Source organism: Equus quagga, chromosome 12 (genome assembly GCF_021613505.1).
Source record: "Equus quagga isolate Etosha38 chromosome 12, UCLA_HA_Equagga_1.0, whole genome shotgun sequence".
NCBI lineage: Eukaryota > Metazoa > Chordata > Mammalia > Perissodactyla > Equidae > Equus > Equus quagga.
The window spans coordinates 30139786-30167584 of NC_060278.1; positions in this window are offsets into that span (position 1 = coordinate 30139786).

Here is a 27799-nt window from a genome sequence, read left to right on the forward strand (position 1 = left end):
AGCAAGGAGATCCTATTACACACCTATTAGAATGGCCAAAATCCAGAATGCTGATAACCCCAAATGCTGATGAGGGTGTGGTGCAAAAAGACGTCTCATTCAAAGCTGGTGGGAATGCAAAATGGTGCAGCCACTCTGGAAGACAGTTTGGTGGTCTCTTGCAAAACTAAACGTACTATTACCATATAGTCCAACAATCATCCTCCTTGGTTTTTACCCAAAGGAGTTGAAAACATTTACACCCAAAAATCTGCACACAAGTATTTATAGCAGCTTTATTCATAATTTGCAAAGCTTGGAAGCAACTAATATGTCCTTCGGTGGGTGAATGGATAGATAAACTGTGGTTCACCAGACAACAGAACATTACTCAGTGCTCAAAAGAAGTGAGCTATCAAGCCATGAAAAGACATGGACGAACCTAAAATTCATATTGCTAAGTGACAGAAGCCAATCTGCAAAGGCTCCATCCTGTGTGATTCCAACTCTACGACATTCTGGAAAAGGTAAAACTATGGAGACAGTGAAAACATCAGTGGTTGCCAGGGGTTGGAGAGAGGGAGGATGCATAGATGGAGCTCAGAGGATTTTCAGGACGGTGAAACTAGTCTGTGTGATACTATAATGATGGATCCGTGTCATCATACATTTGTCCAAACCCATAGAATGAATAACACCAGAAGTGAACTCTACTGTCAAGTATGGACTCTGGGTGATATGACACATAGATGGAGGTTCATCAGCTGTGACAAATGTCCCATCTGGTGGGGGATGTTGAGAGTGGGGGAGGCTGTGGGTATGTGGGGGCAGGGGATCTATGGGAAATCTCTGTACTTTCCATTCAATTTTGCTGTGAGCTGAAAAGTGCTCTAAAAGATAAAGTATATTAAAAATTTAAATATGATAAGTAAGAATTTAGTGACGATTATTCTTAAGAATTTGATGTCATTGAAATACTTGCTTTTTATTGCAAATCTGAAATGCAAAGACAAAGAAGTCAACTTTGCCTCACCCAGAGATGCCAGTGCTAGGTAAAGCATTCTGGATGGAGGTCCTTACTAGGATGACACTTTTGTGTCTTACTCTTTCTCTCTTTATAGATCCTAAGTCTCCAGATAAATCTATGTCCCTTTTCTTCCATCTTGGCTAAAGCATTACTTTTGGACCCAAATGGCGTTTTCTCCATTTTACAATTTACCTTCCTCTGGAAATAGATAATGTACACATAGTCTCCCAGCAGATCAAGTTTCAAGCCTAGAATGGTTACCTTCACATGAAGGACGTTTGAACCATGAGTGAATAATAATTGTAACCAAGTCTTCCACTGAGAATTGTCCAAAAGCTGAACCAAGAACAGGAGAGCCGTGGCCTTCAATGCAATTTGTGCCCCTTGATTTTTCAATTTGAAAGAGCTTGTCAGATTTCTCCACATTCAGAGAGCGGGCTTCCCTGTTTCTCCTGCGGATACATTTTCATTATCCTTAATTAGCGTTAAGCAGGAGCATCTTGTCCACGATCGCCATCACTTTGCAGCTCCCATTTAAGATCATCAGGTTTCCTGTTTACACTCACTGTAAGGAAATAGGTTACAAATATTATAGGCAGTGGGCTAAAATCATTCAAAAAATATTTGCGTTGTGTCAAATTGCCAGTCTTTTCACAAGCTAACCAACTATTTTCTCCTCATAACCCTGAATGCTACAAATTTTGTGGCTCACACTGAAGTTTTGTTTAAAAGGCATTATAGCCCGCAATCTTAGTTCATTTGGTACTAGTCTAGTAAATGACCATTTTTCACATCAAAAATTTCAATCTAGGTACTGATCGGTGGGTTAACATTATAGAAAGTGTACCTTAGGGGAGCATAAAGTGATGGTAGGATTTTAGAGCCTGGTAAAATAGTTCCCTACTCCAAAATGGGAAGAGTTTAATCAAAAAAACAAAAAAATCTTGGTGTTTCAGTTCATATGAGTGAAATTTCACCAAAATCTTACAATGTTCCACCACGTACTTCAGTTTGTTTCAGACGTCAATTTTAAACGTTATATTGATTTTCTAGAAACATAGTTTGATATACACATCCTGCCCTGCAAATAAACAAAATGAAATAAACTGAAATATTTTTGCAAATATTTAGAAACCCCATAATAGTTTCTCGGAGTCCCCTGTGTGGTGCATTGTGGTGGACCCTGTCTTAGGATGCGGTGTTCTATGTGCTCACCCCCTCTTTTGCATGGATTACGATAGCTCCTTTAATATAACTTTGGTCAGGTAAAAGCTTTTATATCAAATGCCTGTGCGTTGTTTAGCACGTGTAGCATTTTCTCGCACGGTCATCTTTCAAACGGCCAAAGGGAGAAAGTGCTGAGCGCCCAGCACATTACACTCGTGCACCAACCCTCACTGTAGCCAGCAGGACGGGTACTTTGACGCTCACTCTACAGTCAGATGAACTCGGGCTGGAAACACTAAGTCATTTTCAAAGGGCTCTAAAGGAAGACAGTGACGGGCCACGGGATCCAACCCAGGCCTCGTGGAGCCCCATTCCATCTGGCCTTCATAGGCATCTCTCTCTTGTGATTCTCCCCTTACAACGGGGAGAGAAAAACCCTGACTTGAAAGGAAGTGTGGTCAGCCCTTCTACACTGAGGCAGCTGTACAAAACTGGCGTGGTCTGGCCCTGCCTAAGCTCTGTGATGGGTGTGGGGAAGTCGCCCATGGCCCCCAGGGCGCTCCTGCCTTGCCCTCCTTTAGTACAGAAGAGGGAGCAGACCCACCATTCTGGGGCAGCTTCCCCACTCTGCCAGGGACGACTGTAATTACTGGGACATGTGGCCAGTGTGGTGGACGGAGAAATGCAAAAACCTAAGTAAGTAATTAAAAATAAAGCATTCAGTTTATGCGAGTGAAATTTCACCAAAATCTTTGATTTCTCCAGATCAAAACAAGATCTCTGATAGTACTGGGTTAGCTATCCACTTGAGAGGTACTCAAACATTATTTTGGGCAACTCTTTTGAAATATTTAATTTTTAATATTTTGTCTGCTGAATTAAATTGCAAGCTCTTCAAGGTCAGGGCATCTAATAGTGCATAGATTTGAGATTTAATGAATAATAAGAACAATACTAAGAGGGATGATAACGAATAATGAGATTCTTAATCTCGTGCTAGAAATGAGGCACAGGGAGGGTAAGTGACCTTCTCAAGGTCATAAAGCTGCTCCACTGCAAACCAAAGTGTTAAAGAAGCCAAGAAGGCTTGCCTCAGATGGAGTGGTGTCAGCCACGACCCTAGACCACCGCCAGGCTCCTTCTCTGCAGTAGCTGACACCTCTTACAAATGCAATGAGACTGAAAAATGAGACAGTACTAGGAATTTCCTGATTCCTCCTTGAATTAAAATATGCATAAAAGCATGATACTCCATGTGAAACTTCCTATGATGTTTTTGTTGAAAAACATTTATACTAAAGTCAAAATATAATTTAAAAGAGAAAGAGAGGAATTTTTTAGAGAACTTGGAGGATAGAGTTCCTCTTTGATTGAGACTTTGTCAAATCTACTTGAAAAATTATTTTCCAAAATGCATCAACCCCATTAACCCAGGGAACATATGTGACCCAACTAGATACACTTTGCAAATGAAGAATATTATAGAACATCCTATTAATTTATATTATTCTATTACAAATTTCTATGAAAGACCCTATCATCATTAAATACTCCAGTTAAGCTGATCCACGCTGTTACAAATATTGTTCTGGTTTGTCTTAAGCCGTTGTGTCAAGCAAAATTTTCCCAACCATGGGAGCTAATTGTTCACATTTCAAAGCTGTGCTGCAGTATTTCAAGTTCTTTCAATGTGTTAATGTTAGAGATTTGAGAAGACATCCCTGAGTATCGGTTTGTAACTGAAGTCTCGAGGAGACGTCAAATATAAGGAATTAGTAAAACTCCATTTTAATCGTTAGTGTGTTATAGCTGAACCATTTTCCTCCTAAGCGATTATTTTTTTTTATCAAGTGTGATTTTCCTGGTGTCTATTGATTGGGCTGAGCAGGTTGAGGGGTAATTTAGCATCCCTTGGGCTACACTGGGCTCCAGTCTCTCCACCTGGGCCCCACTTCCTCTGCCTGAATAGCCGATTGCCTTCCTTTATTCTGAGGACTCAGCCTGACTTGAATATTTCACTGTCTCAGTCATCTGCAGCCAAGAACACCCCAGGAGGAAACCCTTCCCTTGGAATGAAATATTGGCAGGGTGGAGAAGAGCTTGCACATTATTACCAAATTAAATATCTGTCTCTGAGACTCAGGGACAAGGATTGTGCCATGTTGCATATTAAATTCAAGAGAAACTTGGGAAGAAGGAAAAGTTCATGTTACAAATTGATTTACCATCACTAGGCCAAGTGAAAGAAGTTCTGAACAGTCCTGATTGTCTTCTCATTGTTTTCTGTCTCCTCTTGCTCCTCCTCCCTCTCTTTGGCAACAACGTCTAAGACAGGTTTAAAAATTTGAATATAAGTGCACAACGCCCTCTGCATAAACGTATACATACACAGACCTATGGAAAGGCCAGGTGGGCATTTCAACTCCACACTTGGTTGAATAAATCAATCTTTGATGCCTAATCTCTCATTGATACCTAATCTTTGATGCCTAATCTCTCATTGATGCACACTGCTCATGGAGCCATGCTGTGGTGGCATCCCACACAGAGGAATGGAATGACTTACAACTAGTGTGTACAGCTACGTACTGGGACTTTGGGGAGAAAAAAAAAAAAGAAGGGTGGCAACAGATGTTAGCTCAGGGCCAATCTTCCTCAAAAAAAATTTATAAGTTAAATGTACAAGATTCCCTATGAAAGAGGGAACAAGGACTGTGGATGGGAAGGAAGCAATTTTAAAAAGTAGACAAAAGAGGCCTCTCATGTAATAGGCAGGTAATAAAATATATCTATAAAGCTAAAAGAATAATCAATTCTATTTTGGATGCTGGGAGGCCTTTAAATTTATAAAAAATGAAATAGTTAAAGAGGGAAAAACATAGCAGACTATTGGACATGAGGAAAAAATGACCCCAAACTGTCAGACGCCCCAGCCTGTGAGGAAGCACTTCCACCTGCCTCTGCTCTGTGGATCACACCTTCATCTCAACTCCTTTTACCTCGCATGCTGGTTCCTAATGGCCACCGATGTCATGATGGTGCGCTCAGATCACAGACTTCCTCCACGCCCCCAGAACCAGCCTCCGGGTTCCCTTCTCCACTGGGTTTAGTTGAGGCTGAGGCAGCATCAGGAAGTGTATGTTTTGGGGGTTTAGTATTTCAATAAGTTCAGGCCTATCATAGCTGGCTGTAGGTTATCTTCCAGCCTTGTTGCTTGTAATTGAGTTAAAAATAGTAATACATGCTTTTGTGTGTTTGTGTGTGTGTGTGTGAGGAAGACTGGCCCTGAGCTAACATCTGTGCCCATCCTCCTCTATTTATATGTAGGATGCCACCCCAGCATGGCTTGACGAGCAGTGCTAGGTCCACACCTGGGATCCAAACCTGCAAACCCCAGGCCACCGAAGTGCAGTGCATGAACTTAACCACTACGCCACCGGGCTGGCCCAAGGAATATAAGCTTTTAAATTTGTACTTGGTCAAAGAAGTTTCCTAGGATCCATAAAAGGTGAGCCTTCATAATTTAGGCACACACAGCCCGCAACCCCTTAACTGGTTCCTGGGGTCAGGCGAAGGCGTCTTTGGTGGTAGCATGATCCGTGATCCACAGTTGAGGAGCATCCTGCAGACTCCTCCAGGGGAGGTGAGAGAGAATTAAATGAAACATACAGTAATTTCAAGTAAGAGAGAATTGAATGCAACACACGGCATATTACAGTATGGCTGCTCAGTCCTTAGTGAGCAAAAAGACATATTTGCCTTATTAATTTCATCCTTAAGATCCTAAATTTCTTGGGGTGCATAGAACTTTAGGATCTGACCCATTTACTCCCAAATACTCTGGGATCTGGGAGTTGAGCAGAGGAAAGAAAAAAATGGGATGTCTTGAGGAGAGAGGAAAACAGAGAGAAGGAAGGAAAATCTGATTCCCATGTAGGACGACTTTGATAAACGACAAATGGAGAAAAACTTTCCCCTTTCCTCAGGACTCTGTACCCACAATCCGGATGAGTAAGACTTTCTTTCTGGTAACTGAGTGACCTCCATAATACCTTCTCAGATGGTATCAGCATGGAATCGGGGGTTAAAACGGCATACATCTTATAGCCCTTCACAGTTTGCAAAGCTCTTTCAAATATAGGATCTCACTGGATCTCCACAATGTCGGTGAGGCATGTCTAAACCACAGCATGTGGTAAAGCTGAATCCAAGCGCAAGCTTCTCATTCAAACTGTGGACACTATAAATACGCTGGAGAAGCAGTACTGTGAGGTGTAGGCAGAACTGTACAAATTCATACCCTACAAATGCTGCCAAGAAACCCCACATTCCGAATCAGATTGGCAGCCATAGGCAAAGTCACCTTAAGAATAAAGTGCGCCCTCAGCAAAACTCAGTTGACTATAATCTGATTAAGAGTATTAGCATATCAAAAGGAAGAATGTGCCAATAAGAATTAACAGATGTAAGCTGCGTCCATTCGAGCTGCCTGGCAAAGGAGCTCTGGGTCTGTGTAGCACATGTTTACCCAGTGTGGGGAAGGACACTTCAGCCTAACAAAACTTCACCCTGTTAAAACTTCAAGCCGCACAATTAACTCCCTTTGTTCCGATCACGCTTAAGAAGAAATCATCCAATAATTTGACTTCATTTGTAGCTTTTCTCCTAGGACAAGGTGTATATGTCAACAGGCTGTCCATGAGACTATTATATTCCACTTCATAAATTACCAGATCATCTCTATGATTCTTCTACTTCAGTCTCTGATCGAGTCCATCAGGATGGATCACCTACCCCAAGCCTGGCCTGGCCCACTCCTCAGAGATGAGATTTTAAGAGTTGAGCTGTGTTGCTGTAGGCCAGGAAGCTGGGCGTGGATGGTAAAGAGGGTTTGCACTGCTTCATTTTATAAGAAGGTTGGGGAGCTTCTTGGAAGTACTGCCAAAGAGAAATGGAGCCGGACACCGGTTAGAGGCAGGTTGTATTCAGTGCTGTTGCAATAGGGAAAGAGTCTTCCGTATAGAACTCAGCTCCATTCCAAATACAGCGAACACAGCTGGGATTTATAACCAGGGGGCAGAGAGTCGAGTCAGTGGATGGAAAATCACTAAAAGGAGATGTCAAATGGGGGAAGGGAGGAGTCTGCGAAACTGGCCTAACAGGATTCTTGCTAAAAGCAGGCCAAGGACTTAGAGGTAAGGATGGGGATGAGGACCCTGATCAGAGAGGGAGGGTGATCAAAGGGGGAGAATTCTCCCTAAACTGACTTGGCAGGATTCTTGCTAAAACTGGACTAGGAAGGCCTGGGTCAGGGCCCAAGGATGAGGCCGAGTCCAAAAGGAGGCTCAGAGGAGGCTGACCAGCATTGGGTCAGGGAGAGGGTCTTTGTCAACGTGAAATGTGGTGGAGGCTCTAAGAGCTGAATTTCAGGTCTTCTAGCTCCTACGGTTGTTTCAGCTATCTCCCACCACCTCACAGTCTGATTTTTATCCATTTTTTAAATTATTACAATTTACTCCAGTCTTCATAATGCTTAATTTTGTTCTTTCAAAAGATTCCACCGAGTTGATTGAATTGGCTCCAACATTTCCCTTCAAAGTATACATTACACCTCGCCAGGTTTACTGCTTTTGTAAATAAATGCAAGGACTGACTTTTACTTCTGTGACATTATTCCCTTAAGGTAAATTCCCAGGAAATGGATTAGTGCGTCCAACACATGTGTATCTTTATGGCTGCCATAGTATCAGAGTTTTTCTTTATAAAAGGATTTGGAATGCCCTCAATACTTTATGTTTAATTCAGTACCCCCTTAACCTGCCATCTTCGTGTGTTATAATTTAAAATACTAATTTAGCGAGTACAAACATTTGTCACAAATTTACTTTCATTTGCATTTCTTTAATTACTACGATTGACTCAGTTTTCTGTAGTCTTTAAAAGTGGTCTAATTATTTATCTTATGACAATGTGGCTCAGGGACTTTACTGAAACCTTTAGTCTTTTCCTGATGGCAAACTTAAGTATTTGAAACGTCTGAAGGTAAAACTTTCATAATGTTATTGAAGACTCCTGCACTGTTTTGCAAAAATGATCCTAATTCAACGTGGACTAAGACAAATGACCAAAAAACCCAGTAATATGAAGTAAAAATGATAGTAATGACATTACACGCACTTTCATTAATATTTTATTGAGTTTATTTTTTGTACCTTCTTCGAAGTTACCCGTTTTGTTAATATCTATGTGTATCTTATTAATCTAATCCATTCAACAATTACACCTCTGGAAATTAATAATAAATTGACACTACTTATTTTACAGTTAATATCTGGAGACTTGAGTCATCTTAATTTACTTTTTCTGAGTCTTGCCTAATCTGGATCATGACATGCTATATTTTCTGGAGATTCAGGAAAAGGACCATGACTTACAGAGATGGTACAATATAATTTTATAAATTGGAAAGGAAATACTTTTTTCCATCCTTTGGCTACATTTTTCATAACTTAAATTTAAGTCAATAACTTAACCCGCTTATTTGAGTCTACTCAAATTCTTGGGGATGCGGAGAGTTGTATGTCATGGGTTCTGAATGATGACTTTCAGAGAACCACAGGATGGCTGGGCCCTCCCCTGCCTGTGCCCTCCCTGTGCTGTCTCCTGACCTCCCTCATAATTACCCACCCACCCACCCAATACAGCCTTCTCTCTTGTAGGCAAGGGTTTTCTGTGTAGCACAGTGAAAAGTCTTTCTCAAGCACAGATAGATTACATCTATTGTCTCTCCTCTGTCAGAAGTCCTGACACTCCATTATGGAAGGAAATTAAATTGACTTGGCACAGTTTGTTCCTCCCAAAGCACAGCTGACGAGCCCCCACCTTATTCTCTTCCAGGTGATTGCAAATTGATTACTTGACACTTTGTTCCAATTCCTTCTCCACTATGGAAATTTTAAGCTGACCAGTTAATGATTCTGAAGATAAAACTTTTCTTTTAATTTCAAAAATGAGCGGCCTCATCAGCGCTTGCTATGATTTCATGGACTCTCTATGGCCGCCATACGTTAGCACAAATGTCTGCTGATTACCTGAGAGTGTGCCATCAGGGCTCCAGGCCTGGCGCTCTCCCTGTCAACCCTCTCTCTTCCCTTTTCATTTCAGTTTACCCCAATCTAGCCAACGCCTCTAGACTCTTGTCTTTGTTAAATTTATTGATGTTCCTATACAGAGATGAATCATTTATCGGATACAAAAAAGAGGGGGCATTTGGGGAAATTAAAAGCTTTCATAGCTGAAATTCTTTAAGGCACTGTAATGAGTATATTCACAATAGAATATTGCATATCTTTTCCAGTGCTACATAACTTCCCAGGTGACATTCAATTGACTACATATGTTGAGATTCAAATCACCAAATAATTATTCACACATTATAAGAAAAAGACTTGCGGGGTTTTATGTAATCTGTGATGAAGAGTGATGATGTGATTTTCATGGTGTGGTAATGCATTTTAAAGTAAACAAATGGGTTTCAAAGTACGTAGCCAGATATTCTTGATAAGAAAGCTCCTCTTCGATTTTTAATCAGAGACCTTGGGGAGCTGCGTTGGTTCTTGCAGTCTTTTCCCATCCAGTGGCTGTATCAATAATACTTCGCTAAATGGCACGTTGCATCCTGAGAGAAGTGAAGCAAATTACAAAAGCACATGACACATCGCTAAGCTCCCTGGGGCAGGATGGGAACCGCTGGTACCCTCCAGAGCTAAAAGAGCACAAGTCGCTGAGTTGAATCCCAAAGCAGCATACCGACCTTCAGAATCTGTGTCCTTGCCTGGGTGGCTTCTGCCTTTATGCAGAAAAAGAACATGAAAGCAAAAAGTAAAATCCTGCCTTATTCAATTCAGGGGCAAAATGCCTGTATCAGCTCTGAATCAAGCATCCAGGATGGTCATTGAGGCCTGGCCAGCTTCACTCAGGGTAGTCCCCTCCAAGAAAACAGAACTGTGGTCTACTTTCAAAAACCTGAATTATGATAGTGGCCTGGGTTCAGTTCCCAGGCACCGAACCACACCACTCCTCTGTCAGTAGCCATGCCGTGGTGGTGGCTCACACGGAAGAACTAGAAGGACTTACAACTAGAATATACAACTATGTACTAGGTCTTTGGGGAGAAAAATAAAACAAAACACAAAAAATCCCTGAATTATGAGCAAGGATGGGCAGAGATGGTGGCACAGTAAACTCTGGGAGAAACCCAAAAGAGGCATAGTTGGATCGGCAATTGGACATCATGCAATGCCACTTACTTCTTTCTGTCGATGTGTTGAAATACAGGACAAAAATAAAACCAAAGTGCTCTGTTGACTTACAAAAGAGTTGAATGACCCCTGTGTTTTCCCCTTTGTGCTGCGTCTAATCTGGCTTTGTGGGACCTGTCCTTTGACCACGGTCTGCCTGCCGTATTGATGGCAGTGGTGGTAAAGATTCTGCCTTCCATGGTGAGAGCATGGGAGGTCTTGGCTGGTGCTGAGGTCAGGATGTCAGTGGAAGAGTGAAGGCCCAACCCTGCCTTGGGGCTTGCCCTAGCACAGCACGCAGCACGGAGGCTTGGGGCTTGCCCTAGCACAGCACGAAGCACGGAGGGCTCACGGAGCCTACAGTTTTCTGTGCAAAGTCAGCATGAGGAGCTGATTTGGAATAGAGGCTTATGTTTTCATTTAATAGATATGTATGGAGTGATTTCCATATGCTGGGCAGTGATCTAGGCATGAAACAAGGCAGATCAAATCCTGCTCCCTGTGGAACTGGCTTTCTAGTTAGGGTGAGGGGGCTGAGGCCCTTATGGACTGATTGTGTTCTCCCAAAATTCAGGCGTTGAAACCCAACCCCCAGGGTGATGCTTTTAGGAGGTGGGGCCTTTGGGAGGTGATCAGGTCATGAGGGTGGAGCCTTATGCTGGGATTAGTGCCCTTATGAAAGGGACCCCACTCTCACTGCCATGTGTGGATACAATGAGAAGGTGGCCACCTGCAAGCCAGGAGGAGGGTCCTCACCAGAGCCTGACCATGCTGTCACCTTGATCCTGGTCTTCCAGCCTCCACGACTGTGAGCAATAGATTTCTGTAGTTTATAAGCTACCCACTCAGTGGTATTTTCTTTTTCTTTCTTTTTTTTTAAAGATTGGCACCTGAGCTAACATCTGTTGCCAATCTTCTTTTTTCTTTTCTTCCTTCTTCTTCTCCCCAAACTCCCCCAGTACATAGTTGTATATTCTAGTTGTAGGTCCTTTTTATTGTGATATGTGGGATGCCACCTCAGCATGGCTTGACGAGTGGTGCTAGGTCCATGCCCAGGATCCAAACCAGTAAACCCTGGGCTGCCAAAGTGGAGCACGTGAACTTAACCACTTGGCCATGGGGCTGGCCCCCTGTGGTATTTTCTTACAGCAGGCAGAACTGAGACAAGAATAACTAAGCAAACGTTTAAATGAACCAGACAAAAAACAGAGCAAGAGGTGCCACGAAAACAAACAATAAAACTAACTCACTCAGAATGGCTATTATCACAAAGACAAGAAGTAGCAAGTGTTGTAGTGGATGTGGAGAAGAGGGAACCTTAGTGCACTGTCGCTGGGAATGTAAATTGGTGCAGCCACTACGGAAAACAGTATGGAGGAGCCTCAAAAAATTAAAAATAGACCTACCAAATAATCCAGCAATCCCACTTCTGGGCATTTATCCAAAGAACACACTTTCTTGATGACTGTGAATTAAATAGTTTTGAAGTAAGGTATTAAGCGTTGTTCTTGTCTTTTCAAAATTTTTATGAGTATTCTAATTCCTTTCATTGTTTCCATATACGTTTTAGGATCAGCTTCTCCACATCTGTTCAACAATCCAGCTGAGATTTTGATTGGTGTTGCTTTGAATCAATAAATCAATCTGGGGGGAACTAACATGTTGAAAATGTTGAATCTTCCAATCCATAAACATGGCATATCTCTCAATGTATTACGTCAATTCTCAACATAGAGGTCATGTGCATACTCTGTGGGATTATTACCTAAGTTTCAGGGGTTTTAGTGCTATCATCAATGGTGTTTTTATTTTAATTTTTTTTCTAATTGTTCATTGTTTGTATGTAGAAAACACATTGCTTTTTGTGTATCGACTTTGTATTCTATGAGTGGACTAACTAACTTAGTTCCGTAAGAGTTCGTAGAGTTTTTGGTAGGTATTATGTAGTCAATTACCCTGTTTGAAAATAGAAACAGTTTTCTTACTTCCTCTCTAAACTATTTGACTTTTACGTCTTTTTTTTGCCTTATTGCACTGACTAGGACCTCAAGAACAAAACGGAGCAGGAGTGAGGAAAGCAGAAATCCCAGACTTATCTGTGACGTATTTTTCATTTCAACCCAACACAAAACGTTTTTTAATTTTCCTGTGTCTTCTTCTTGTCCCATGGGTTATTTAGAATTATATTTTTAAATTTCCAAACATGTGTGGACTTTTCAGATACCTTCTGTTTCATTTCTTCATTTTTCCAGTGAGACAAAACACTTTGTATGATTTCAGTTATTTTAAATTTGCTGTGGCTTGTTCTGTGGCTCAGAATATGGTCTAACTTGCTGAGTGTTCCATGTGTCCATGAAAATAACATGGATTATGCTGCCTGGGGGCTGAGAGCTTAATAAATGCCAATTAGGCCAAGTTGGCAGATATTCTTGGTGAGATATTCTAAATCCTTGCTGATTTTTCATCTACTATTACTTTGATCCCTGAGAGAGGAGTGTTGAGGAGTTCAAGTAAAATGGTGGATTTGTCTATTTCTCCTCTTAGTTGTGATCATTGTTTTTCTTCCTTTTAAAAATAATTTGGGAATAATCATTTATTCTGTTTCTTTGATTGTTAAACAGAAAAATCCGTCCTGACGGAGAACCTGGTTCATATCCACAATTCCTTCTATAAAACCCGGGAGTCAGATGACTTCCAAAGCTCAGAATTTTGGAGGGTTTTAGAATGATGAGACAGCGCCTGAAACAGATAACGTGAACAGGCTCAAAAGGTCTGAGTGAGCAGCAGAGAATCAAACACATTACTGTCTCTGCATGGGAATATGCAGATGTTGGCACTGGGTGGGCACAGAGAGACTTGCATAAATAGCCTCATTTAGCTCAGCCCATTAGTGTTCCCAATGAAGTACAACAAAACTTTCAGTTGTCAACGATGGTTGGATTGCGGAATTAGCTATAAGGGAGTGTGGATCTGCAGCAGCTCATATTTATAGATATTAATATTATAAATTATAATTAGAATGCTGTTTGAATTTATTAAGAGCACAGGAAAAAACACAAAAGAAAGATTGATAATAAAATGATTCGTTCAAAGTAGATAATGGGAAACGTTCATGGGCCAGTCACATACCCATCAGCATATACATATATCTCTCTATGTATACGTATACACATGTACGCATATATGATATATACCATACATGCATATATCTAGGTATCTAGATACAGATATATAACATGCTCATGCCTCTTGTTTAAAATTGAGTGTCCAATAATGGAATTATTAAGTCTGGTCAATATTAAATGCTAACCAATAATTAAATCATCAGAAATCCCTTTTAAACCATTAGCTCTTGTAGGGCAAAACTTAATCATTTTTGTAATTGAGTTATTCTTATGAAAGCACTAATAAAAGCTTTTTTAAAAACAGTGTCTCAATTTACTACTAGGAAACAACACTTTTGTAACCATATCTAATTGAGATCCACTTTCTGACATAAGAATTCTCTGCAGGGTGTGGAGAACGAGACTCAGGCCATCCCCACATGTGGCCCTCTTTAGATAGCTGAGGTTACTGATTCTGCCTTACACCCGTCCTTTGCTGTCAGCGCCAAGATGTTCCTTTCTTTGCCTGGTCTGCAGATCTTATGGTTTGCTTTACAAATGCAACCTCTATTTCTTGCGACGTTTTTGTGACACTTGAGGGTTGAAAGGAGAAGGGAGGCAAATTGATCTCGTGTAAAGATAATTAAGCATGTACAGATTCTCTGCTCTAATGAAAGGATATTGCCAAGTCACTCTCATGCTACGTTTTAACCTCAAAAGCAATATTTTCCCAAATCTATTTAATCTTCAATTAATCTACCAGAGAGCCTGATAGACTTAAGGTTTAATCCAGTCACACTCTTGTCACCTATCAAATGCCTGGTTCACATGACCTTATTGATGATATCTCATAGGTTATTAATTAATTTAAAAGTTCTTAAAAGTTAAAGAAAAATTTCCATGATCTTTGCTCATGTGGAAGCTAAACTAAATACTCAGAAGTTAAAAAAATCTTGTTGTAACAAAATGCACACACGCACCCCACAAGGACTGACTCCCTGTTTCCTTTGAAAATGGAATGATACATCAGACATTTTTCTGAAGATCCATGCAGATTTAGAAAAAAACTTAAACAGTACTTTCAAAAATAAGAATCCCTGACTGTTTAATTCTTCTGAAATCCTAAGAAATTAGTAAACACTCTTGTTGCACTTAAAACATATTAATCCTCTTTCAAAACTTTGGATTGTCGACTTCCTGACATCTCAGCAGAAGTTAACGTAAAATCGAGGTACCAAAGACTGCCTGTAGGAAAATATATTTATTATTCTTTCAAGAATAATTTATTTTATATTATTTCTTCACAATATGTCCCCTTGAAGTCTCCACCAATTCTTTCTTTATAAATTATTTGTGATAATAGCGTCATCCCCATGTAAGTGCTCATTTGCCTCTATCTTTACAATGATGACAACAAAACGAACACTTTTCTTTCTTTGGCAAGGAAGAAAGGGAAGCTCAGTAACATATGGGAGAAATAAAATATATGTGCTGATCCACGTAAATGGGCTTTTTTACATGTTGCCTCCCCTATTGAGATCATTTATTCATTTATTTATTTGTCTGCACCTTACAAATGCATTTTTATTGTGTAAATGTAGCTAAGCTTGCATGTTCTCGTTTCTCCCAGATCTTTTTCCCGTGCCAGCTAGAAAGCAAGTTTCCTGATAAAACCACAGCCTGACAACCTCAGGTGAGAGTGGGGGTGATGCTGTAAATTCTGAGATAGAGTCTCTCTTCCTCAGAGGCTAGGAAAGCAAAGGATGGCTCAAAGGAATTATATCTGGACCTCAAAGGGCAGAGAGACACCTGCCATATGGATTATAATCTAAGTGCATTTAACCTCTAGGCCATAATTCTCTCCTGAACTTTAGAAAAGTATGGCAATTATTTCACAGTCTCTTTAAACTAATGATTTTTAAAACTAAAAATAGCATCTCATGCTGAAGCCGAGGATTATAAAGATTAAGTAAAATAAGTGGTGGAAGTGGAACGGCAGAAGTGAAAATTTGTAGACATTTTCAAGACTAGCAATGTTTTTTGACTCTGTCCTACAATTTTCTCTTCCTCCCTTTGGGGATTGACTCTGAGAGTTGGTAAACATAAAGATTATAACAGTATGATTACGTTAATATTGCTTGACACATGACTACTTGGGAAAGTCTGACTATACTTCATGAAATCTATGCCACATGAAAGAGAAATTTCCCACAAATTGTTCAAAATCATGACTTATATTGGTATTTCTTTGATAAATGGGATTTTCTTTTCCTTTTGTTTTTTGTTCTGTCTGTGGCTCTATTATATACTTTTTAAACTATTCCTACTATCCTCCATTTCTTACCACCACTATTTCTTGGTTTTATTCCACTTTTGTTTTGAGAATGGAAGCCATTCTTCTCAGAGGACATTAACATGCTTTTCTTATGTAGATTGATTGCTGTCCAGGCTGCACATAATAAATTTGCCTTTCATTGGAATCCTATGTTATTTCTACAATTTTTGATATGTCACGTTTTTCTTTTTATTGTTTTTCTTTTTCCCCTTGCAGGATTAAATCAAGTTTTTTGTCTTTAGATTTTTTTCCAGAAAGGAAACATATGAGTTCATAGTCTGAGCCCTTACCTGACTGAACACAAGTCCATCTTTTGAGCTTGATTGATAGATCTCTTCTAAGACAAAAACCATTTGCTTTCACATAATTGAAGGTCAAATTCCTCTGTAGCCTAGAATTCATTCCTACCAATGAAAAATCTTATTCCTTTTCAACTTAAGGATATTTTTAAAAAGTCTATCTCTGCACCCCAAGAGCTTTTAGAGCACTTTAAATTTAGTATTCTTTAAAATTATAAATGATTGAGTCTAGGAATATCAATTTGCTATTACCACAAAAATGTTCTGTAGAAAATGTTCCCAAAACTTAGCTTGTATTCCAAAAACAATAATTATTCTCATGGCAATTCTCTGAGTAATTTTTTTGGCTTTTTCTGCATCTATCGAGATGGTCATATGATTTTTATCCTTCATTTTGTTAACGTAGTGTGTCATAATTACTGATTTGCATATGTTGAGCCATCCTTGCATCCCAGGCATGAATTCCACCTGATTATGTAGTATGATCCTCTTAATGTGCTCTTGAATTCAACTTTCTAGTGTTTTGCTCAGGATTTTTGCAGCTGTGTTCAGCAGAGCTATCAGCCTATAATTTCCTTTTCTTGTGGCCTCCACATCTGCCTTTTGTATCAGGGTAATGTTGGCCTCCTGAAATTAGTTTGAGAGTATTCCTTCCTCTTCTATTTTTTGGAAGAGTTTCAGAAAAATTGATATTAATTCTTATTTAAATGTTTGTTGGAATTCACCATTGAAGCCCTCTGGTCTTGGGCTTTTCCTTATTGGGGGATTTTTTGATCACTGATTCAATCTCCTTAATTGTTATTAGTCAGTTTGGATTTTCTATTTTTTCATTATCTTCCCTTTCATCCATGAATTGAAATATTAATACTTTCCCTCTCTACTTTCAGATTTATTGTTTTATCCTGAAATATGCCTCAGTTTGAAAAGCTCTGTAAATCATTTCTCAGAATCTCCTGGAATCACAGGTGGACTTCATCACAGCTCTGTGACGTGGCCTCTGGTCTCGGTCCTGGAGGTTAATAAGGAAGTTGATTGCTCTTTCGGAATGGAGTAATGCAGAGTGTTCTTTTCTCCAGCGCACAACTATCTCTTGTTTGTTTCTACATTAATATCATCAGCAGCATAGAAGAAAGAAAGGGGAAAAAATGAACAAGAGAGAGAGGGAGGGAGGAGGAATTCAGGGAAAAAAAGGAAGGAAGGAAAGAAATAGTGAGAGAGACAAACTTCCTGCCTGGTCTGGGCCACACTGAGGTTTTTTCCAAGATGCTGGCGATGACAGCAAGTCCCCAGGGAGTTGTGAGGTAAGTGAATGTAAAAAGTAGATTCCTACAGACAAAATTTGACTAATAAAATTAGCTCAGAGCAAAATGCTTCTTTAGGGAAACCAAAACAGATGCATAATTAGGGATGGAAAAGTACTGGAAAGGCAAAAAGAGAAAATCAACTTAAAATAACATCATCTTTAATGAGTTGTGTTGATGCTTAAAAATTGGATGTAAGCTATTTTTTTTTAATAAAAAGCACATACACACACATTTTATGCCTTAGAGCAGCTAAGCACCCTAAGGAACTGAGCACACAAATGAGAACAGCTAAAGTACGAAATACCAAGCACTAAAAGCCAAGTACTTTACATTGAAAATAAACGCATTTTAAGCAGATTGTCCAACAGCACATACATTTGGTATGTCTGCCTAGGCATGTGTGGGGTGCAGCTGGTCACCATGAGCATTTTAAGATTTATGGAATAGTTTTTTTGTTCAAGTCACTTAACCGTTTTCTTTTTAACTTTTTAATGAAATGAAAGTCCAGCCTTGCAAGTCACAGAGTTTCATTAACTAAAGTGACTGACAGCCTCATTTTATTTCCCCTAGTCTTCACTTTCCACGATTCTGCTGAGTGTCATTCGGTATATTTAGAGGAAGCTTCCCAAAATATTAATTACAAAAGTTTAATCACAACAGCAAGAATTTGAGAATAAAATCAAATTCCTTATTCTGACATTTAGGAACCTCATAACATGATTCTTCTTTACTTATTGCAATTATTTCCTAATTTAAATGAGCAAGCTTTCCTGTTGCCTCGTCAATGCCATGATGATCACAGATCACATGTGCTGACTCCTCCATGGAGTAAATGATGTCCAGTCTACTCTTCAAGGCACAGCCTTCTTCACAAACTGTCTGAGCCTTCAAGACCCTAATGATTTCTGCATAGGTGTTAGAAAGATAAAGAGACAGAAAAAGGCGACCAGCACCACCAGAACAACCCACACCTAGAATACACAATATGTACTGGGGGGCTTTGGGGAGAAGAAGAAAAAAAGAAAAAAGGAAAAAAATGAAAAAGGAGACCCTGCCTTCCAGAAGTTTAGGATCTAATTAGGCGGTTGGAATATAGACACATAAAAGGAAAGTGAATATTAATGAATGTGTGATGAAAATATGTAAGAGCTATGGAATTTCAGATACATGAATTATGCACACATTCTCTAAACATTTTTTTCTTTTTGAGGAAGATTAGCCTTGAGCTAACATCTGCCGCCCATCCTCCTCTTTTTGCTGAGAAAGACTGGCCCTGAGCTAACATCCGTGCCCATTTTCGTCTACTTTATATGTGGGACACCTGCCACAGCATGGCTTGACATGTGTTGTGTACGTCCTCACCCTGGATCCGAACCAGGGAACCCTGGGCTGTTGAAGTGGAACGTGTGAACTTAACCGCTGAACCACTGGGCTGGCCCCTCTCTAAACATATTTTAAAATTTTAATCCAAAGAATGCAGCTATTTTAGACACTATATTTTACAAAATAAAATTACATATGGTAAGATTTTTAATCTATTGATCAGAAAGGCCTCATTACTTGTTAAAATCCAGATACACTGTCCTGGTAAATGAACCTCACTCATTGGAATGGTGGTAGTAATACTGTTATAAACCCAGGCGGGCTCTGTGGTTTCTAGCTAAGAAGAATGAACACACAAAAAATGGTCGTTTATAATCTCTTACTTCCATGAAGCAGGGTACAGATAAAATAAATAACTGATAAATGATTAAAACCCTTTCATGTTTCTTACTTCTTTTCAATTTTAACTCAAACCATTCCCTTTCCCCAAAAATGCCCAAAAAAGAAGCAAATGAAAAAAAAAAGGAACACCATTATCAGTTTGGAATCCAAGTCCACCACGTTTGCTCTGAATTGCTTCCATTTTTTCTGCAGAGGGTTTCAGAAGCTGCAGGCACTACTGTTTGATTAAATTCAGAGAATTTTAGTAGATAATTTCTTTAGTTTACAGTGCAGAGAAAACAGCTATATGTTTACTTTACTGGTGACAACATGAAAATCGTGACTGGAAGCCATTTACACGTTCAAGTGTGCACTGTGGGAATTTAGGCTGATTTAGCATCTGGGATTAGTAAGACTCTCTGGAGGTTGAGAGGAGGCCAGCAGTGCACTCTCCTGGGGGAAGAAGAGGAGAAGACCCACCTTCAGCATCTCCGATACAGACATATTTTTAAATAACAGTGAAAAGTTAGCACAACAACTTTTAAGCAAATGTCCAAAAAATTACACCCAATGCTACTCCATGAACCCAACAATTACTGCACTTTCCCCCATTACTCTCTAGGCTTTGTCCACTTGCCTCCATTTATCACCTCGCTGCAATGACCCTGTGCAAATGGCTTGTGATTTCTGTGGGCTGGTTTCCCCAGAGGGGTTGGTGGATACAGACTTGTCCTTCCCACACTGGTTGATTCACTTGAACCTGATTTATGACAGTGGTGACTCATTCCTGTTTCTTCACCTGGATTAGGCAGATTAGCACATTTTCAATTGCATTTCTACAGGTGGATTTCTGTATACAGGTTGCATCCTGGTGTCTTGGGGGTGGTACCTATTTCTTCCAGGGAGCTGGCTCCTATACATGACTTACTGAGATCCTGGGAATTTGGACAGAGTCAGAAGTAAGCAGAGTGTGGTGGGAGCTGCTGGCCATCCAGATCCCTCTTCTTCTCTCCATGTGCACAAGGCTAGACTCAATTATGAAGCTTTGCGGGGAGCTGCTGGTGGCCATAAGATTAAGCTTCTCCCTGGGGCCTGTGAACTAAAGTGATGGATCACAACGTCCACCTTACTCACCCAGGAGGAAAACACTAGCCTAGACTTCTGCTCTTTCTCTTCCCACCCCAAGAATGGCAGTTACTAAGGCAAATTTGGAGGGCAGAGGTTAGCATGGGGATGTGACTCTCCCACTGTATCCTGGAGTGTCTGCTCGGAGAGAGCCTGCCATCAGCCTGGACGCTCACCTACAGTGGCCAGAGGAAAGGGAAACAAACTCTCTCTCTCATCACAGTGTTATTGTGCCTCTGGTTACAGAAGCTCAGCTTCTTACTAAAGCAGAGGGTGGATGGACCGGATCATTTGGTTGAGTGTTTATAGGTTATTTGTAGTTATTTCTTAGGATCTGCCTATGAATATGTTTGAATTTTAGATGAATGTATCTATTGTCAAATTTGGTTGTGTTTTCTTCTCATCGGTGTCTTATTCTCTAACATCTGCCATGCACAATCTGAAGATACCATGATAAAGAAAGATTGCAGTCGGTGACTAAGAACCACCCATGTCCCAGGTTCCATGTTAGCGACCCTCATTCACGAGCATCTAACAAGCAACAGTCTCCCCCCACATTCCTCAGTTTTGTAATATTCCTTTACCTTATTTTGTTTTATAAATAAATCTACAAATATTCACACATGCAATTTTCATAATTGTATAGACATAATCATGTCAAATATGCCAAATATGAATTTTTAATTTTTTCTTTTCTAATAGGGCTTCCCCTCTTTCTTTTTCTGCCTTTTCTCTTCCACAACTTCTAATCCCCTCCCCCGGATAACTCACACTAATAATCAACTATTTGTTTTTCTATGTATTCATATATTTGTATAAAATCTTGGAACAACAACACACACACGTATAGGGCTTTTGTTCTCTGTCTTGTGAAAACAGTTTCATATTTTACACACTTTTCTGCCTCTGGCTTTACTTCTTTGCCGCTCACTTGCAGGAGAATTCCAGGAAATCCTATAATTGTAATTCATTCCTTTCAGCAGCTGAAAATGATTGCATCCTGTGAAGGTTACATAGTGTCTTCAGTCTCAGCACTATTGATGATGTTTACTGCATCCTCATTAGCAGGTTAACAAGCGTGGGGCAGTGGAGGACTAACTGGAGAACGTAAGGACAAACTAAATCTGACTCTGAGTTGGACTGCCTCATGTTACCACAGTGTGTCAGCAATTCCCAACAAGGCTAGTGATAAAGAACTCCTCCTGCTGGGGGTGACGGCTCCCACCGCTGAGACCCGACGTTCCTCATTTATCCTTAGAATCAGAGCTGGATAATGTGCCCTCATCACACCCCCTTCCATGTGAGTGATGTCTTGCAGCAGAAGAGAGGCTGGGGCCCGGATGGCTGGGTCAAAGCTGAGTGCATTTTTACTAGATACTCCTAGAATTTCCACATGGACTAACTCAAATTTCTACCTCCAATGCCCAGAAGTGAACATTTCAGTTATCTCAACCAGCAATAGGAATTGTTCAGGTTTTAAATTTGGGCCAGATGGGCAAAAAGTAATTCTGCAATTTTGAACGCATTTAACTACCTACCAATGAATCTGTCCTTTCATATACAGGCAGTCTCCGACCTCCAATGGCTAGACCTGGGAATTTTTGACTTTACAATGGTGCAAAACCGATATGCATTCAGTACAAACTGTACCTCAGATTGTGAATTTTGATCTTCTCCGGGTCCAGCGACACGCAGTCCGATCCTCTCTCACGATGCTGGTCGTTGGCAGTGAGCTGCAGCTCCCTGTCAGCTGCACAATCACAAGGGTAAACGCCCGACATACTTACAACCATTCTGTGTGTACAGTCATTCTGTTTCCACTTTCCGTATAGTATTCGATCAATTACATGAGACAGTCAACATTTCATTATAACATAGGCTTTGTGTTAGATGATTTTGCCCAACTATAGGCTAATACATGTGTTCTGAGCACATTTAAGGTAGGCAAAGCTAAGCTAGGATGATTGGTAGGTGGGTGTATTAAATGCATTTTCGACTTATGATGTTTTCAACTTATGATGGGTTTATGGGAATGAAACCGCATCACAAGTCGAGGAGCACCTGTATTTGATAGCCATTAGAATTTGCCTCATGATCTTTTCTGCTAGATGTATTTTTTAAAATTGTTATTTATTTACTTATTAATGGCTTAATTGAGGTATCCTTGACATACAAAAAACTGCACATAATTAAGTACACAATTTGATGAGTTTGTACATATGCATATCTGTGAAAGTATCAGGACAATCAAGGTAATAAACGTACCGATCACTTCCAAAAGTTTCCTCCTGTCTCTTTGGGGTGTGTGTGTGTTTGTGTGTCTGTGTGTTAGAGAACACAACATGAATTCTACCCTCTTAACAAACTTTTTAGGTGCACAATACAGTGTTATTAACTTTAGGCATGACTTAGATTCTCCCAATCTGGATTTCGTCCAAATCTGTCATGTTTCTGCTAACCTTGCTGAGGATACATTTAGCTACATCAACAGGTTACGGTTTTTCTATGGACAAATATGTCTACCTTTTCCAGTATTTTGTCTGTTCATGCAGACTTGGTGTAAAGGTTTTCCTGTGCTATGAGACTCTCTACTCCATCCCTTATATGTTCTCATGAGAGCATTCTTGGACTCCTGTTTATGCTTTTAGTCCTTCTGGAATGCCTGTCTTAACATAGGTCAAAATCTAAGGGACTGAGTTTCAGTTTTTCCTGATGGATAGATAGTCAGTTGCAACAGCACCTTATAATATACAATTAATCTCTCATAAATAAACCCTTTAAGGCATAACCTACGTACAATAAAACACAACTACTTTAATTGAATGATGCGTTTTGGCAAATGTATGTACTCAGGAAACATGGGCACAATCAAAATATAGATCATTTGCCTTGCTCCAAAGGTTCGCTTGTGACTGTTTGCAGTCAGTGACCCCTCATGCCTACCTAAGGCCTCTGGCAATTTACTGATCAGATTTCTGTCACTATGGATTAGAATTGTCTCTTCTAGAACTACCTATAAACGAAATAAAACCATGTAAATCATAAGACCTCTACTTTGCTCAACATAGTAATTTTGAGTGTTTTTCTTCTTGCGTGTTATCAGTAATTCATCCCTTTTCCTTGCTAAATGCTTTCCCATTACATAGATCTATCCCACTTATTTTTAACCCATCCTAAACTGTTGGATGTTTGGGTTGTTTACAGTTTTTGTTATTATGATTGAATTTCTATGAGCATTAATAAAAAAGTGTTTAAGTGGAGTAATGTTTTCATTTTTCTTGGATAAATGTCTGGAAGTGCAACTGTTGGCTCATAAGGCAATTATGTATTGGACGTTATAGGAAAGTGCCACCCTGGGCTCCAAAGTATCTGATCCTTTCTGCTTTCTCACCGGCGATGTGTGACAGTTCAGGGCGTGCAGTGGTATCTCGTTGGCATTTTAATTTGTGATTCTATCACAAGGGAAGATGCTGAAGATGTTGAGTATCTTGTCCTATTTATTGGGCCTTTATCAGATACATGCTTGCAGGCATTATCTTCTCATCTGTGGCTTGCCTTTTCATTTACTTGATGGTGTCCTTCAGAAAACAGAAGTTTCATTTTGATGAAACTCAATTGATAATTTTAAAAAAATGAATCATGTATCTTGTATAATGCAAAGTGAAGGCTGAGGTTCATTTTGCTTTTATATGGCTATTCAATTCTTTCTACACAATTTGTCAAAAGACCACTTTTCCCCAATGGGTTACCTTGACATCTTTTCTTTTTGTGTGAGGAAGCTTTGCCCTGAGCTAGCATCCATTGCCAATCCTCCTCTTTTTTTTTTTTTTTGCTTGAGGAAGATTAGCCCTGAGCTAACACCTGTACCAATCTTCCTTTACTTTGTATGTGGGATGCCTCCACGCATGGCTGATGAGCGGAGTAGGTCTGCACCTGGGATCTGAACCCGAGAACCCAGGCCACCAAAACGGAGCATGCTGGAACTTTAACCACTTGGCCACAGGGCGAGCCCCCCCACCTGGATATCTTTTAAGAATCAATTGACTACTTATGTTTGGATTTATTTCTGGATTCTCTATGTTGTTCTATTGATTGAAGATCTATATGCTCTTTACAGCCTTCATTAATAGAGGTTTATTGTGAGTCTTGAAATCAGGCATTGAAATTCCTTCAATTTTGTTCATAGCTTTCAAAATTGTGTTAGTTATTCCAGGTTTTTTTACAGTTTCATGTGAATTTATAACCAGCTTCTCGGTTTCTATCATAAAGTGTTCTGAGATATCTGTGATATTAAATTGGATTTGTAGGTCAATTTAGGGAGACTAGCTGTCTCAGTAGTATTGAGGCCTCTAATCCATGAACATGGTCTGTCTCTGATATTTTAGATTAATTTTTTTTTCAGCAAGGTTTTGTAGTTTTAGAATATGGGTCTTGCATACATTTTGTTGAATTTATCGTAAAATATTTTATCTGTATAGATACTGTTGCAAGCAGTGTTTCAAAATGTACTTTCCAAATGTTTTCAATAGTACTTAGGAGCAATTCATTTGTGTATATTGTGTGTTTTGTCACAGTGCTGAATTCATTTTTGTTACTTTGGTAACTTTTGCTAATTACTATTAGTTTTCTGTGTACAATGATCCTATAACCTGTAAATAAAGGATGCTTTCTCTCATCATTTCTGATCTGCGTGAGTTGACTTCTTTTCCTCTTTATGTTACAGGCTAACACATCCAGAGCAGTGTTGAGTAGAAGTGACAGGAGTGGGTACGAATGCCTGGTTCCAGATCTTAGCGGGAGAGTTTGTAGTCTTTCACTCTGTAAGATGTTAGCTGTAGGTTTTTCATGCATGACATTTATCATTTTGAGGAGATTCCTTACTTTTCCTCATTTGATAAGAGTTTTTAAGAAGGAAGGGTCTTGAATCTTGTAAAATTTTTTCTTCATCTGTTGAGACGATCGAATTATTCTTATCCTTTATCCTTTTAATACAGTGTATCATATTGACTGTTTTTCAAACGTCAAAGCAAATTTACATTTCTAGCATATACCCCACTTGGTTACAATGTGTCTTTCTATTTATATATTTCTGGATTCTATTGATGAAAACTCTGTTATGGATAATGCTGTCCAGATTCACAAGGGATGTTTGTACTTTTCGTCAGTGTGATGTCTTTGCTCGCAGTCAGAGTAACATTGGGCTCATAGATTGAATTAGACAGGATTTCTTTCTCTCTAGTTTCTGAGAGAATTTTCATAGGATTGGTATGATTTCTCCCTTTCATGCGTGATACAATTCAGCAGTGAAGTCCATGAGGCTGAATTTTTTACTTGTGGGAAAATTTTAAATTAGAAATCCAGTTTTGTAATGGATTTAGGGGCTGATAGTCCAAGTTTTCTATTTTTTATTGTTGTCAGTTGTATTAATTTATGTCACTCAAGAAATTTGTCTGCCCATCTAAATTGTCAAGGTTACTGAAGTAAAGATGTTTTCAGTCCCCCTTATTCTGTTCCACGTGTTTAATGTCTTTAGTGAAGTCTCATCCATTCCCTGATATTGGCAATTTGCGTTTTCTCAGTTCTCTTCTCATTCAAAGGATCTAAAGGTTCATCAATTTTATGGAGTTTTTCCAAAGTCCAACTTTAGTTTTCCTTGATTTTACCTTATTGTTTTCTGTTTTCTATTTCAATATTTTCCAGTTTTATTTTTATTACTTTATTTCTTTTACTTACTGATGGTTTGATTTGATCATTCTGTAACATCTTTAGGTGAGAAGCAATCTCATTGAGTTTAGGTCTTTTTTCTTTGTGAACATAAATATTTGAAGCAAAACTTCTCAAAATGTGGTCTGAGGTTTTCTGAGACCCTCTCAGAGTTTCTGAGAGGCCAAAATTGTTGTCATAAGAATTATGAGGTTATTCGCACCATTGTGGAATTGTTGATATCTGCACCTTCCATCCAAACACAGCAGTGGGTTAGCTGTTGGTACCTTAGCAAGTGAGGGCAGCGGCACCAAACTATGCTGGTTATCATAGTGTTACTCAGCTCACTGTACCCTCATTTAAAAAAGTGATGGTGTCACTTAAGGATGTCCTTATAAAATTACTTATTTTATTAAATGCCAACCTTAATACGCATCTTTCTAAATTTTCTGTGGGATGAGAAGGGACGTATGCATAAAACATTCCTCCTGCATAACAAAGGAGAAAAAGCATTGGTGCACTTGCTTGAATTTTGAGACAAATTGGCAGATATTTTTCACAGAACTCCATTGTACTTCAAGCCTGGCAGACATCTATAGTTATTCCAACTTGGGTATTTGGTAGATACGTTCTCAAAAATAAACAATGTGGAACTGTCATTTTAAAGAAAAAATTGAGTTATTAGTGTCCAATGATGAATTTAAATTTTAAATGTTTGACACCTTCTCAATACGTAGAGCTTTTCCAATGAGAACATAAATGATATTAACAAGTCTAATTTTCTGATATTGTTAATGAAATGTGTCAACATTTGGAAAAGCTGAGCGACTCGGCGGGCTGATGTTCTTTAAATGACAAGTGCATGAAGTTACAAAACCAAGCATTGGAAAAGATCCATTGCTCAACCTAGTTTTTCTTGTGGGGATGAGGCCATTCCATATATGGACCCATAGACAACAGGTGACTTGCCTAAACTATCATATCAGATCAATGGCTAAACCAGGCTTTGTTGTAGCACCTTCTCTCCCTGACCCCACACCACCTCATCCCCACACTACCGTTGTTTCACACACTGCGCCGTGATTTAGGAAAACTCCCCGTACTCTGTGATGATCTATCCATTCATACAGTGCAGCTGAGGAGGCCTTTAAATCTGGCCTGTGTACTTTGAAGTCACCTAGAAGCCCAGAGAAAAAAAATTGCTCTGTATTATTTAAGTGAAAAAATAATAACCAGTCCCAACACTTCTAGTTCCTGAAAAAAACTTAACATTTTTACAGCTCAATAACAAAGACTTACAATCTATTTAATGAAATCTGTTAATACATTGTGTGTTGTATTGGCTTTCTGATTTTTTTTTTCTTAAGTAGACAAGCCGGTTAATTAGTTTTGTGATCAAAAAAACTATAAATGCCAAGTAAGGTCCTTGCAGAAACAAATATATTTATTATTCTGAATTGTGTAGTCAAGTTTTTTCTTTATCCTTTTAATTTAAGAAAACATAATTATTTGTAATTATAATTGTGTGTTCTCAATATGTCACCACTTCTTTTGTGACTCCCCATGTCATTAAAAGCCTGTCCAGGTTAGACTTCCCAACGAGAGCATATTTGTGTATCTTACCAATGGGACAAAGGGTTACTTTTTAGGAATATAGAAAGCGAGAACTGGGCAGTTGTATGTGATTGATCCTTCTTGTGTATATTAATTTCTTTCTTATACAAAAACATGACAGAGAAAACATTTAAAACC